The sequence below is a fragment of the Saccopteryx bilineata genome, chromosome 5 (genome assembly GCF_036850765.1).
Source record: "Saccopteryx bilineata isolate mSacBil1 chromosome 5, mSacBil1_pri_phased_curated, whole genome shotgun sequence".
NCBI lineage: Eukaryota > Metazoa > Chordata > Mammalia > Chiroptera > Emballonuridae > Saccopteryx > Saccopteryx bilineata.
In genome coordinates, this window is record NC_089494.1 from 191,309,167 (window position 1) to 191,324,277 (window position 15,111).

Genomic DNA, 15,111 nt, shown 5'->3' on the forward strand with positions numbered 1-15,111 from the left:
ATGGCAGCCATCACCATTCTAACAGGGTGTTTCTAATATGCTTCTCCACTTCTCTTTCTCTCCCTTCTCTCTCTCTGTCTCTCTCTTCCCTTTCTGCAGCCATGGCTTGGTTTGAGGAAGTCAGCCCCAGGCACTGAGGATGGCTCCATAGCCTTGACTCAAGCACTAAAATAGCTTGGTTGCTAAGCAATGGGGCAGCAGTCCCCTATGGGCAGAGCATCACACCATAGTGGGCTTGGTTGGTGGATCTTGGTTGGGGCACATGTGGTAGTCTATTTCTCTGCCTAGCCACCTCTCACTTAATAAAAAGAAAGGTATTTTCTCTCCATACAAACCAAAACAGCAAACATGGCATTATTCTTTAACACAGTGGTATATTTGCTATGTTTTCCAGACAATTAAATACAATACTGCTTGGATATCAGCATAATCTTACCCTTAGGAAATCTTAATACTTCTTACTGATTTCTATCACTAAAGAGATAATGACAATAATACCTTATATTTGTATAGAGGCTTTATAACTTACAAAACACTTTTATATACTGAAGTTCTTTTTGTTATCAGAATCTTTCTTGATCAATTATTGCACAAAATGATATATTTGCACGATAAGAGGGGCTTTAGGCATACAAATAAAGCAGAGGAGACAGCTTTAGCAAATGTCAAATAAAAAAACCCCATTAATAATATTTAATACTTAATATATTCCTACATTTGTTTGGGAGCAGTTAAAAAATGTTAGTCTATATTGAACAATTTGCTAAGATTTTAAAAAAAAATTTATTTAGAACATTAAGTTTAACAGGGTGACATTGATCAATAAGAGTACATAGATTTCAGGTAAACATTTCTATAGCATTTGAACTGTTGATTATGTTGTATACCCATCACCCAAAGTCAAATCATTTTCTGTCAATGTATATTTGTGCCTCTTTACACCCTTCCCCCCACTGCCTCTCCCAGGTCCCTTTCCCCCACATCTCCCTTCTGCTGGGAACCACTTCACTTTTATCTATGTCCAGGGTCTCAGTTTTATATCCTACCTATATGTGAAATCGTACAGTTCTTTGCTCTTTCTGGTTTACTGATTGCACTCAGTATAATGTTCTCAAGGTCCTTCCATCTTGTCGTAAGTGGCAATATGTTAAAACAGTTCCATGAGACCATGGGCTTGTCATTCACTATAGTCCTCTTAGACTCACTTTTTTGCATTAATAGAAAAAAATTGTGTTGCATAACTCTTCTAATGTAGTCCATCTTACTTATATTTATCGGTACAGTAAGTAAGCAGAACAGTAACCTAAGTCATGATCCTTAAAAAAATATTTATCCAAAGTTTTTACTATTCTTGTCTTTGTTTCATCCAGTTCTTTTTGCATAAATTAAAATGTAAAAACAAACAGTATTTCATTTTCTGAAGCCTTCTTTAAATGGTGGTATGTATTTTTTAGGTGGAAGAATATGAAACAATGCCTTAGTGTCATAGAATGAGTTGGTAGGTATGACAGATTAGTTTTCTGATTTCCTAAACCCATGAGTTTCATCAAAATCAATTATAAACTACACTGGAAATGTAAATGTCTTTATAAACTCATTAACAATGAGCTTCCTAACAGAGAAAGTCAACAATGATAAAGTAATATTAATTTATATTTTCTCATTGGACTTGCCTGATACAAATTTCATTGGGGAAAAAAAAAATGTCCTTAAGCGGTTTTGAGATTCCCTGATAACAAGCATTAATTTCTCTCACAGAAGACAGGTGAAACTGTCATGTTATACCTTTTTTTAATAGTTTATTTCTTAAACAGAACAAACAATTGTTTATTGATTTTTTTTTTTTTAGAGAGAGAGGAGTGAGAGAGAGAGACAGAGAGAGAGAGAAGGGGGAGGAGCAGGAAGCATCAACTCCCATATGTGCCTTGACCAGGCAAGCCCAAGGTTTCGAACCGGCGACCTCAGTGTTCCAGGTCGATGCTTTATCCCACTGCGCCACCACAGGTCAGGCCAAGAACAAACAATTGTTTAAATGACCCTTCCCACAATATTATACTATACTTGAAAATAAAATAAAATGGTTAAAAACATCCTCTTAACAATTCCAGTTATGAAGGCATGCTTATTTGCCCTACATGTTTTAAGTAAGGAATGGGGGACATCTTATCACTCAACATCATTAATGTAGTAGGAAAATCATATCTGAACATGTATGAACTTAGTTTCTGGAAAAGAAAATTAAATAAAAACTTCAAACTTATCCCATTCCCACGTAGAAGTGTATAATACAGTTGTTTTATTAAAATGCTATCTTGACCCCATTTTAAGACCTTGGCTAGATGCCAGTTAGTGCCCCTTCTTGAACAGCTGACTCAGTCCACATCTCAAACACTTTTCTTATTGGGCCCTCCCACACCAGGCCCATTATGTTCCAGCCCCCTATACTAGGTGTAAGCAAATAAGGACAGACTGTATGCCCCAGAACTCTGAAAGTTATTTAAACTAGCCAAGCCTCAGGGAGCCCCAAGAAAACCTAGTTAATTCTATGTTGCTAGCCATACATGACTGCCCTGTACAACTCCAGTTTGCTGTTATTCTGTCCACACAACCTCCTGAATGATCCTGCCTAGAAGCCGCCTCTCCTGTGCAGGAGTAAGTACCAAAGAGTTTCGCCTTTCATCTGAGTGTCAGTGTGTTATGTGCCGACATCAAAAGAATCTTTAATTCTCATAAAATACATCACTGGCAGGGGCTTTGCAGGCAGTGGGCACCATTCTGCCATTTTTCAGGGACAATAGAGCTGAGCCAGCTCTTGAGCCCTGGGCATTTATGCCAACTCAGACAGAAGGACAGTGACAATATTGGGCACTGCTTGATACATATATTGCATAATAAAAGGAGAGTAAATCCCTTCTTGTTTTATATGTTAATAAAGGAGAATAAAACTTCAGAGGCTGAACACTGTAATATTAGCAGGTTCTAAAAAGATGTGTAGTATTCTATTTTATGGGGTGTTGAATTGTGACAATAATGAAGAATACAGAAATAAGTAATGCTTTAGGGGCATTTTTTCAAAGAGTCTGGCATATCTGTAGAATTCTTTGGATGACATAAAGCAGACAGCTCAATATTATCCTGGAATCATGGATAATATGAGTTTTAAGCATCGTGGGAGGTCAGAAAACTAAGCTGTGAAAAAAGCCATGACCAGTATTCTGAAGCTACAGATCACAGCTTCAAAACATAAACCTGTCTTAGATAGTAAGGACAGTAGTAAAGGTCATGCTTTGTTCTTTTATAGAGCTTAATGGATAACAAGGGCATACACAGTAGTACCTTTGAATATTCATTGTATGTACATTGTTAGGCAGGAATCTTTTAAGATGGCATATACTTGAATTAGGGAAAGTAGATTTTTCAATTTATGAAGTAGATATACTTTTGAATGGGTGCTTCTATAGAAAAAGCTTGCATACTATGCCCAGCTGCATAGTTAACTTCTATTACAAAACAAAATTTTGGCTTAAACATTATAGAAATTAAAGTTAAGAGTACTTCAAAGTATTAGATTATAACTAAATGATATTAAACTTAAAAACTGTCATCTAATATATAAAAAATCTACAAATCTAGCAATATTTCTCATGTTGGCTTTTGCTGTCTCTCTATCAAGCAAAGAAGACTTAAATTGTGTCACAATCTATCTGTGTGAGCTTGAATAAACCTATTACTAATTACAAAAATGTAATTTATCTAAATTTTGAAGTAAGCCTAAATATTTCACATACATCATCTGGGATAATTACAACACTTTTACCAGGAAGGAGTTACGGATCACATTTCTGGGTGTTTTACAATGTACCTATTCTTTTGAAATTAAAAAAAAAAAATAAAGCAATTATTACTCAAGTAAATTCAAGTATGCATTATCACAAAAACCACTATCTTTCAGTAGTAGTCTGTACCACTTCCTAGAGTTTTCATTTTCCTTATAAAATGGGGACTGTGGTGTTATTTTTTTTCACAGGAAGACTCATTCAAGTACATATAAAGGAAACAACCATAGGTCAATTCAAAAAGAGTTTATGGGACCAAAACCAGGAGCTCTTAACACTGTGACCTAAGATTGAAGTTCTTCATAGGATATAATAGACACTCTATAGTGCTATGCTTCCCTAAGCAGATGGAAAGGTTAAAAAAAAAGTAAGAAAGAAACCAAAAGAAAAAAAAAAAAAGGAAAATAACCACATATAGGCTGTAATAAGTAGAATGTGTAAAACGGCACCTTCAAAGTTTTCCTGTCCTTGCCTCCAGAATGTGTGAACATGACAAGAATATATGATTCTTATGGTTTATACCTTGTTCTATAGTACAGTTGACTTTAAAATAGAGGGATTATCTGGGTGGGCCTTAACTAGTCAAATGAGTCTTCATGAGTCACATCAGAATGAAGTCAGACACTCAAAGGCTGAGAAGGACTTGACTCATTATAGCTCTTTTCAGGATTGAGCGAGTCATGTGAAAAGGGAGATAGATGGTAAAGAGATGAGAGAAGCTTCCAGCTAACAGCCAGCAAGGAAAAAGGATCTTAAACTTATAATGCCAAGGAAGTGAATTCTTCAAAAAACAGAAATGGGCTTGGAAGAGAACCTGGGCTCTGGGAGAGAGTGCAGCTGTCTGATATCTTAACTTTAGCTTTGAGAGACTGACAAAAATTTATAAGTATTGTTTAAGTCAGTGGTCCCCAACCCCCGGGCCGCAGGCCATTTGGTACTGGTCTGCAGAGAAAGAATAAATAACTTACATTATTTCCGTTTTATTTATATTTAAGTCTGAACGATGTTTTATTTTTAAAAACTGACTAGATTCCCTCTGTTACATCCATCTAAGGCTCACTTTTGACACTTGTCTCAGTCAGGTGATACATTTATCCGTCCCACCCTAAAGGCCTGTCCGTGAAAATATTTTCTGACATTAAACTGGTATGTGGCCCAAAAAAGGTTGGCGACCACTGGTTTAAGTCACCAGAAGTCTATTAGTTTGTCACATAGTGATAGAAAATAAATGTATATTAAAGTAATAGAAAGCTTTCTTAAGAAAGAAATATCCAACCAGAATCTCAACGGTTGGAAGGAATTAGTAAATAATCAAAGAAAGGCAAGTGTTTCCAAGCAGATGCAGAACCATGAGAATTCCTGGAGGCAGAGAAAATCACAGCACGTGTTCAGGGAATCAGTATTTTAGCATAACACTGGGGAGAGCTATACACTGGCAAGGAGAGACAACTGAGAACCAAATCGTAAGTCATTTATGACATAATAATAAGTTATGTTTGATTCAGAAGGCTATAGTGTATCAACAAATAATTTTAATCCATGGAGGAGTATTACCACATTTAAGTTTATGTAGTTTATTCTGGGGACAGAATGGAGAATGAGCTGGATGGGACCAAAACTAGGAACAGTTAGGAGGTCGGTTTAATAATTCAAGTAAGAAATAGTTAGCATTTAAACTATAAAGGTGCTGTGGGGGTGGATTCAAAAGCCATTTAGAAGGCACACTCTACTAGATATGGGTGGAGTGGGAGGGAAAAATGAGAGTAGAGTCAAGAATCACAGTCGTTTTCTGGCAGATCTACAGGGTGAATACAATTACTGCTTACTCCTGTTGAAAGCAAATACAATTTGAGGTGAAGAAATTTAAGATAAAGAAAAGATGAGTTGTAACATCCAGCTGAACAAATATAGTATGTACAGGCTATGTAGGTGTGGACTCAGAAGAGAAGAGATCTGGCCAGGAAAAATAAATAGAAGCAGACACCAGGTTACAGTGGGCTCACAAGTAAACCAAAGCTAGGGAGAAATACAAAGTCATCAACTACATAGTTATAAAAATGCAAGCTCTTTCCAGGAAATAAAGAAGAGTAGCTAATAGAATTGAGAAAGTGTGTGTGTGTGTGTTTGTGTGTGTGTGTGTGTATTTTAGATAAAAAAGCTTAAAGAGGCTAAAGACTGATACGAATGATTTTGTAAGGAGAAAGAAGTTAAAAATATAGGCAAAAGAAGGAATAACTTGGGGAGAAAAATTCTTCAAGTGTTAAGGGATGAGATCCAGGACATAATAAGAGATTAGCTTTCAGTAGGCAGAGAAATATCCATGAATACAAGGAAATGAAATACACTTTTGTTAATGGTGCTTCAATGGAAAGAATTCTGTTTCTAAAAAAACTGTAGGTAACAGACTGTTAAGAATGGAATGTGTCACCTGAAAAGTCATATGTTGAAGTACAAATGTCAAGTGCCTCAGACTATGACTTTATTTGGAAATAAAGTCATTGCAGATGTAACTTGGAAAGATGACAAAATATTGGAATAGGGTAGGCCCCTTACATGACTAGTATCTTTATAAAAAGGAGATATGTGGACACAGAGAAATGAGCATGGGAAGAAATGCCACGTGAAGATTGGAGTTATGCTGTCACTAACCAAGGAACTATGAGAAGTTAGGAGACAGACCAGGAATAGATCATTCCCTAGTGCTTTCAGAGGGAGCATGTTCCTACAGACACCTTTATCTCTGAATTCTAGCCCCCAGAACTGAGACAATACATTTCTGTTGATTAAAATACTCAGTTTGTGATAGTTTGTGACAGTAGACCAGGGAACTAAGTCATAGACACGATTTCAGATGCTATACCTTCATATAGGTTATATGTAAATAACTGAATTGATATTTGTATGGCCAGTATCCACGGCCACCATCATAGCCGCCTGGCCCATGCAGGTTTGCATTGGATTCGGACACATAGTAATGAAACAATGGAGCCACAAACTGGTGGGCCATTATCTTTAATTCTAGCTTGCACCCGGTGGGCAAATAAAAACAAACACTGGGCTCCAAAACCCACTCATTCAGCGCTCACAAAGCTACTGACTTATCCGAGTTTCCTAGAATCAAAGGTTTCTAGCTCACCAGACTTACTCACCTCTGTTCCCCATCTCCTTCCTTCTCCCTGCACAAACTCTGCACAAACTGGCTTCTCACTCAGAACTCCACCATCTTGGCTGCTTCTCCTGGCCTCCTCCACGTGGCCTTTCTCTGCTCTCCTTTTCTGCTCTCTCCTCTAATGCTCATCTCAGGAACCGAGAGAGCAAGCTCCAGGTCTGCCCCACTTTATACTGTAGAAATCAAAACCATTAACACAATATACAAAATAGGGAAGTCCCTAATACAAAGTCACTTATCTGAGGCATGATGGGATTGCACCACCCCACATCAAAAAGGGTGGGAAAAGCTTAGTCCTAAAACCAAGCCCCAAGCTACAAGGATCCTGCCTGCCCACAGCCCACCTCCAACACACATTAATATCACCTGGGCAATGGGCTTCCATGTGGGCAGCGCCATCTTTAACAAAGTAAGCATAATATATTTTATCTGCCCAACAAGATCTGATTTTTCAATAATTAATAAATGAGCAAGAAGAGAAGAAAGAATGGAGGGGGAAGAGTATATAAACCATGACTAATTTTTTACTATGTATCTTCCCTTTAAAGCTCTCTAAGTTGGAGTAATAATAGACATAGATGGGCTTGTTAGCCTATCTTTGCATATTTAGTCACAACTTGATTATGGAGCAAGTGAAGAGGTGCACGCATCTGCTTAAGTCAGTATCTAAAGCAGTATTTTTGCCTTTATGCCACACGTGTCTAATCATTTAATGAGCCCCAGAGCTGACTGCTGAGGACTTTGTAAAGATACCAGGGAAGCCATCACCATAATTTGGAAGCACCACTACATTCTTACAACTTGAGAATCATCAACATGTCTAGACAAGTCAATCACATCAAAGTCAAATTCACTTTGGCTGCTAATCAGTATGTGATAAAGTTCATGGAGATACGCAGTTGTTCAGATTCCTTTCCACATATAATCAAATTTAGTTAAGGAAAACATCACCTCCAGGCATGGGAGAAAATGCACATATACACCCTATTATCATATCTCATCATTATCCCATCTCAGTCCTGTTAGTCAAAAGAAATCATCCTTGCCTGGCCTGTGGTAGCACAGTGGATAAAGTGTCAGCCTGGAATGCTGAGGTTGGCTGTTCAAAACCCTGGGCTGGCCCAGTCAAGACACACATGGCAAGCAATCAATGAATCAGTGGCAGGATTCAGCCGGTTTGCACCAGTTCGGCAGAACTGACACCTAATTTTTTGTTGAGTTTGGAGAACTGGTTGTTAAAATGGCACTTGTAATCAGGGTTCTCTCTAAGGTGGGTGCCTGGGCAGCTGCCCAATATGGAAATCACAAATTTACATTCCTTACTCTTTTTTTAACAATCATCTCCACAACAGGGTATTCTAAGTGCCTGTAGTAACGTTCATTCTGTCCATAAGTGAAAAAAACTGACAGAACTATGCTTGTAATATTTATTCATTTCATAAAACTCATTATAGCTTTGATAAAACACTACATTTTAATTCCCTTTCATTTGTTACTTCAGTAAACAAACATATACCGTAAAGAGAAAAAATGCCAAACAACCAGGGGGTGACAAGCTGTCATTTGTTTCAGCTTTGTGTTATGCCCAAAATTTTGTGAAAAATGTTTTTAAAAATTCTCAGAACTATGCAATTCCTAAAAGTATTTAAAAAGATAAAAAATATTGTCAAAACAACTGCTGTAATTTCTGCAGAAGTAGACAGGGGTTTTTCAAAGATGAACGTAATTATGTTTAGAGAAGCAAAGTCACCTATTTCTAATATATCAAATACAATGACTATTAGTTTAATTGGCCTCCATTTAAAGGAAGGGGATCCTACTCCTACAGTGAAAAGATAATTAAGGATAAATCACACAGCCAATGATGCTCGGATAAGAGCAAAGAAAATTGCAAATGAGGATCCCAAACAAACAATATGGAAATATCTTAAATAACAGTTTTATTGTTTTTTGTCAGGTATTATTTAAATTTTTATTAATATTTTAAAACTCATAAAATAATCTAGTTTTGTGTACATCTCTTATAGTTCTTAAGTATTAAATGCATGAAATGATAAACTATCTTTCGGTATATTGTTTTTATATATTTAAAATGGTTATTAGGGCAAAGAACCAATTGTTAAATTATTTTAATCCCACCACTGAAATGAACTAGTGAAGCAACTTTGAGCTGATACTTCTCACTCCCCTACCCCTCTCTTTTCTCTGTAAAATCAATAAATAAAATCTTTAAAAGAAAACATCCTTGAAAACTGATAATTAGCAGTCATACCTTAGATATCCAGCATTATAATGTCTACATGTTGAAAGCAACCTAAGTATACACTAATTAAAGAATTATTATAAAATTATGGTAAATCTATTCAATAAAATATGCAATTTTAAAAAACAATGGTTCAAAATCTACACGGTTAAATGAAAATAAAAAAAATATTCTAAATAAAATACATACTTATCACAAATCTGAAAATATATAAAATTATTACAATTATTTTTTAGGATTATGGATTTATGTGTGATTTAAAATTTCTAATTTCCAAATTTTCAGTAATATGCTTGCAATATTAAATTAGGTGCTATATCCTAAATATATATATATATATATATATGTATATATATGAAAAACACAAATATTTATCCAATGATATTGAGCAGTCACTTAACCTACTGAATCCATGGCACACATGGTATAGTCTCAGAGTAATACTGTGTTCAAAAGAAACTATTTCAGGCCCATAAAAGAATGTCACAACAACCGGAGATCTTCATCTGTATATCCTGGACAACGTGACTAGAACACATAGTTCATAATGGTAATTTTTATTATTACTCTTTTCCTCTGCCAGTTTCATGATACTCTTCTGTTGCTCTCTCTCTCCAGTGTCCCCCAGCTCTTGCTTACCTGGTTTAGGATAGAAGTCATATGTCCTTGGTTTCCCTTCATTTATTTTGTTAAAGTTTATTGATTTTAGAAAGAGAGAGGAAGGGAGAAACAAAAACATTGAGTTCCTATATGTGCCCTGACTGGGGATTGAACCCTCAAACTAGATGTATGAGGACCATGCACTAACCCACCACGCTATCTGGCCAGGGCTTTGGTTTCCCTTCTTGATTTTGCATCATAAAAGCCCTAAGTATGTATCTGATAAAGAAGCAGCACCGATCAGAGTGCAGACTTCCTTCCAAAATTTATTTTAGTAAATAGGAAAAATATAAAATTTGGTAACAATTTTACATAAATACTCACAATCTTACAACAACCTGGATATTTACTAGACACACAGAAAGAAAGAAAGAAAGAAAGAAAGAAAGAAAGAAAGAAAGAAAGAAAGAAAGAAAGAAAGAAAGAAAGAAAGAAAGAAAGAAAGAAAGAAAGAAAGAAAGAAAGAAAGAAAGAAAGAAAGAAAGAAAAAGAAATGGAAAAAAGTAGCTAAATTACAAGCACCTGCAGGCAAAGAACAGCATCTTTGAATCTTTTTGATACTAAATACTCTTTATACACAGGGAAGCAATAAACATTTTGTTAATTAAACTTAAAAAATATACAAGAACTATCAGTTCAAAAAGACGTTATTGAAAATCTACTAAAATATTAGAATGGCAATTTAAGAAAGTGCACAAATTTAACTTACAGTTTTAAATGGCACTGGACTGAAATTTATATAGAAAGCAACATATGTAAAGGTGAATGATACCTTACTTCTGTCAATAATTGTGAAGTTATATTCCTTGAATATAGAAATTATAATTTTAATTCCTGAGGTCTTTATTCTAACTTGGTCACATGGAAAGATTCGCACTTTAATGTTATTAAACTATATTGAAAGTAATAGACCTTTATGTTCGCTTTACTATAAATTTTAAGTTTGATTTCTGTTCTTCCATTGCTACTTTACATTTGAGCAGTTGTGCAAGGTCTCACATCATAAGAAGAGAGTCAGTCAAGTCACAGGATTATAACAACAACAAAAATAGTAAAGAAAAAAAATGTTATGTTGAAGGAAGTCAATATTGAAGTACACAGATATCAAACTAGACAGGTTAGCTTTCATCAGGGAGTGAATGAAGATTTATCAAAACCATCTAATCCACCTGGATCACCTGGGAAGCATTTCAAAGACTTACAGGCTCCTCCTTCCCATTTTGCCCCTTCCGGCCTTTGAGACCCAACTGGAGGTATGCGTTGGAAACCAACTGTTTTTCTTTTTCTAACTTAATTATTTGGAACACGTTGCTATTGAAAATCAGTTGAAAAAGGAATGATTCTAATAATATACGAAACAAGCATATGCATTTATGATAACTGGTATAATTCTGCTTACTGTAATCACAATGTTCCATAAATTGTCCTCATGTGGCAAATACTTTACATTATCCAGAATGATGGCAAAAAAGACAAATTTTCCTTGAATTGTTCAGAGTTGGTTGTACATAAAAATCACAAGTCTTACAGGAAAGATTACACACTTGTTCACGATCTTGAGTTTAGATCTTCTCTACCACATCTCTTAGTCTTTATACTAGTTTGTTTCTACCTTTCCTCAAACATAAGCACAGCAAACATTCTCCAGTTCCTGACTTCTATTCCTGACCGTTTCCTCCTTCCATTAATGAGATTCTTGGAAGAGAAGCTACATATAGAATCCTCACCTGCATCTTCAGTTTAGCCACCACAAATGAATTACTAATAATTGATCCATCTTCCTGCCTCTGAAAGCTGGTTTCCACTCTAATTACTTAATTAAAATTGTTTTCATCAGTGTTAAGTAGAATTGTTTTTCTTTCAGTCCTCAGCCTGACCTGTGCTTTAGATTTAGCGATACCAAATCCCTTCTTTAAAGTATCTCTACCTCCTGGACTTCTGCACTAGCATTTTCTCCTGTTATACAATTTGGAGACTTTTCAAATTCTTTAACATTTCCCTTTCACTTTCTTCTTTAAAAGTTATTTTTTTTAAAAAAAAGTATTTTTCAGGTTTCTGTCTAAAGACTTCTCTCACCTTCCCTTAAATGTTTCATCTCAACAGCTACCTGTAAACTAATACTTCAATATTTATTAGCAACACCGCCCACCCCTCCTCTTATGAAACCTTGAGCCAAATTTCTACCTGCCTCCTCAAGACTTGCACTTGTTATATATCAGGTGTGTTAGGCTCAGAGTTTCAAATAAAAAATCCTCACTCCCAAGCAGCAACATGTTATTTCTCCTACACTTGTGGTCTTAATAACATCATTTCTCCTATAACTTAATCAAGAATCCTTGACTTCCTTCAGCACTTTAAGTATTTCACTCCAAAGTCTTGTTGGCATGGTTTATGATGAGAAGTCTATTGTAAGTCTTATTAGGTAAGGTAAGGTATTGTCTTTCTCTGAATGCTTTCAAGATTTTCTCTTTGATTTTGCAGTTTCAATATGGTATATAAAGGGGTAGAGTTTGTCGTTTATATCTTACTTGAAATTCTAGGAGCTTCCTGTATTTGTGGTTCGGTGTGTGTCATTAAGTTTGTAAAGGTCTTGTCCACTATTACTTTAAACATGTGTTCTGCTCCATTCTCTCTTTCTTCTTCTGGTTTTCCAGTTACGCACATATACTATTTGCAGTTATCTCAGAGCTCTTAGATTTACTGTTATTTTTTAACCCATCTCTTTTTCTCTTTGTGCTTTCATTTTCAGTACACTTATCTTCAATCTCACCGATTCCTTCCTCAGAAGTGTCTACTTTGATGGCCCTGTCAAAGGCATCCTTCATTTACATTGCAGTGCTTTTGATTTGTAGCATTTCCTTTTGAGTTTTTTTTCTTAAGAGTTTCCATCTCTGCTGACATTGCCTATTTGTTCTTGCATGTTATTTATTTTTCCACAAGAGCCCTTACCATATTAATTATAATTATTTTAAATTTCTTGTCTGATAATTATAAAATCTGTATCATATGTGTCTGGTTCTGCTGTTTGCATTATCTCTTCAGAGTGTGTGTTGTTTTTTTTTTTAATATTAATATTTTTTTATTAAATTTAATGCAGTGACATTGATAAATCAGGGTACATATGTTGAGAGAAAATATCTCTAGATTATTTTGACATTTGATTGTGCTGTATACCCCTCCCGCAAAGTTAAATTGTCTTCTGTCACCTTCTATCTGGTTTTCTTTGTGCCCCTCCCCTCCCCTAACCCCTCTCCTTCTTCACCCCCTCCCCCCTCCCCCAACCCCCCCGCCCCTGTTGCCATCACATTCTTGTTCATGTCTCTGAGTCTCATTTTTATGTCCCTTCTATGTATGGATTCATCTCAGTTTTTTTTCTGATTTACTTATTTCACTCCGTATAATGTTATCAAGGTCCATCCATGTTATTGTAAATGATCCGATGTCATCATTTCTTATGGCTGAGTAGTATTCCATAGTATATATGTACCAAAGTTATTTAATCCACTCGTCCTCTGACGGACACTTGGGCTGTTTCCAGATCTTCGCTATTGTGAACAATGCTGCCACAAACATGCGGGTGCATTTCTCCTTTTCGAGCCGTTCTATGGTGTCCTTGGGGTATATTCCTAAAAGTGGGATAGCTGGGTCAAAACGCGGTTCGATTTTCAGTTTTTTGAGGAATCTCCATACTGTTTTCCACAGTGGCTGCACCAGTCTGCATTCCCACCAGCAGTGCAGGAGGGTCCCCTTTTCTCCACATCCTCGCCAGCACTTATTCTGTGTTGTTTTGTTGATAAGCGCCATTCTGACTGGTGTAAGGTGATATCTCATTGTGGTTTTAATTTGCATTTCTCTAATGATTAGTGATGTTGAGCATTTTTTCATATGCCTATTGGCCATCTGTATGTCCTCTTTGGAGAAGTGTCTATTCATCTCTTTTGCCCATTTTTGGATTGGGTTGTTTGTCTTCCTGGTGTTGAGTTTTACAAGTTCTTTATAAATTTTGGTTATTAACCCCTTATCAGACGTATTGTCAAATATGTTCTCCCATTGTGTAGTTTGTCTTTTTATTCTGTTCTTGTTGTCTTTAGCTGTGCAAAACTTTTTAGTTTGATATAGTCCCATTTGTTTATCCTGTCTTTTATTTCACTTCCCCGTGGAGATAAATCAGCAAATATATTGCTCCGAGAGATGTCGGAGAGCTTACTGCCTATGTTTTCTTCTAAGATGCTTATGGTTTCACGGCCTACATTCAAGTCTTTTATCCATTTTGAGTTTATTTTTGTGAGTGGTGTAAGCTGGTGATCTAGTTTCATTTTTTTGTAGGTAGCTGTCCAATTTTCCCAACACCATTTGTTAAAGAGGCTGTCTTTACTCCATTGTATTTCCTTACCTCCTTTGTCAAATATCAGTTGTCCATAGAACTGTGGGTTTATTTCTGGGTTCTCTGTTCTATTCTATTGATCTATATGCCTGTTCTTATGCCAGTACCAGGCTGTTTTGAGTACAACGGCCTTGTAGTATAACTTGATATCAGGAAGTGTGATACCTCCCACTTTATTCTTCTTTTTTAAGATTGCTGAGGCTATTCGTGTCCTTTTTTGGTTCCATATAAATTTTTGTAATATGTGTTCTATATCTTTGAAGTATGTCATTGGTATTTTAATTGGTATTGCATTGAATTTATAAATTGCTTTGGGTAATATAGACATTTTAATGATGTTTATTCTTCCTAACCATGAGCACGGTATATGCTTCCACTTGTTAGTATCTTCCTTGATTTCTTTTATCAATGTTTTGTAATTTTCCGAGTACAAGTCTTTAGTCTCCTTGGTTAAGTTTACTCCTAGGTACTTTATTTTTTTGGTTGTAATTGTGAAGGGGATTGTTTCCTTAATTTCTCTTTCTGACTGTTCATTGTTGGTGTATAAAAATGCTTCTGATTTCTGAGTATTGATTTTATATCCTGCCACTTTGCTGAATTTATTTATCAGGTCCAGTAGTTTTTTGACTGAGACTTTAGGGTTTTCTATATACAATATCATATCATCTGCAAATAATGATAGTTTTACTTCTTCTTTTCCAACTTGAATGCCTTTTATTTCTTCTTCTTGTCTGATTGCTGTGGCTAGGACTTCCAGGACTATGTTAAATAAGAGTGGTGAAAGGGGGCACCCCTGCCT

General features: G+C 35.8%; 1 protein-coding gene and 1 non-coding gene across 4 annotated transcripts in view; one reads left to right on the forward strand and one right to left on the reverse strand.

Moving 5' to 3' along the window:
• CCSER1 (coiled-coil serine rich protein 1) overlaps positions 1-15,111 on the reverse strand; it is a 1,472,832-nt gene that overhangs the window by 781,683 nt on the left and 676,038 nt on the right. The window lies entirely within an intron of this gene.
• Positions 4,065-4,191, forward strand: LOC136307226 (small nucleolar RNA SNORA25). Its single transcript, XR_010725890.1, has one exon. It is a non-coding gene; the product is annotated as a small nucleolar RNA SNORA25 (small nucleolar RNA).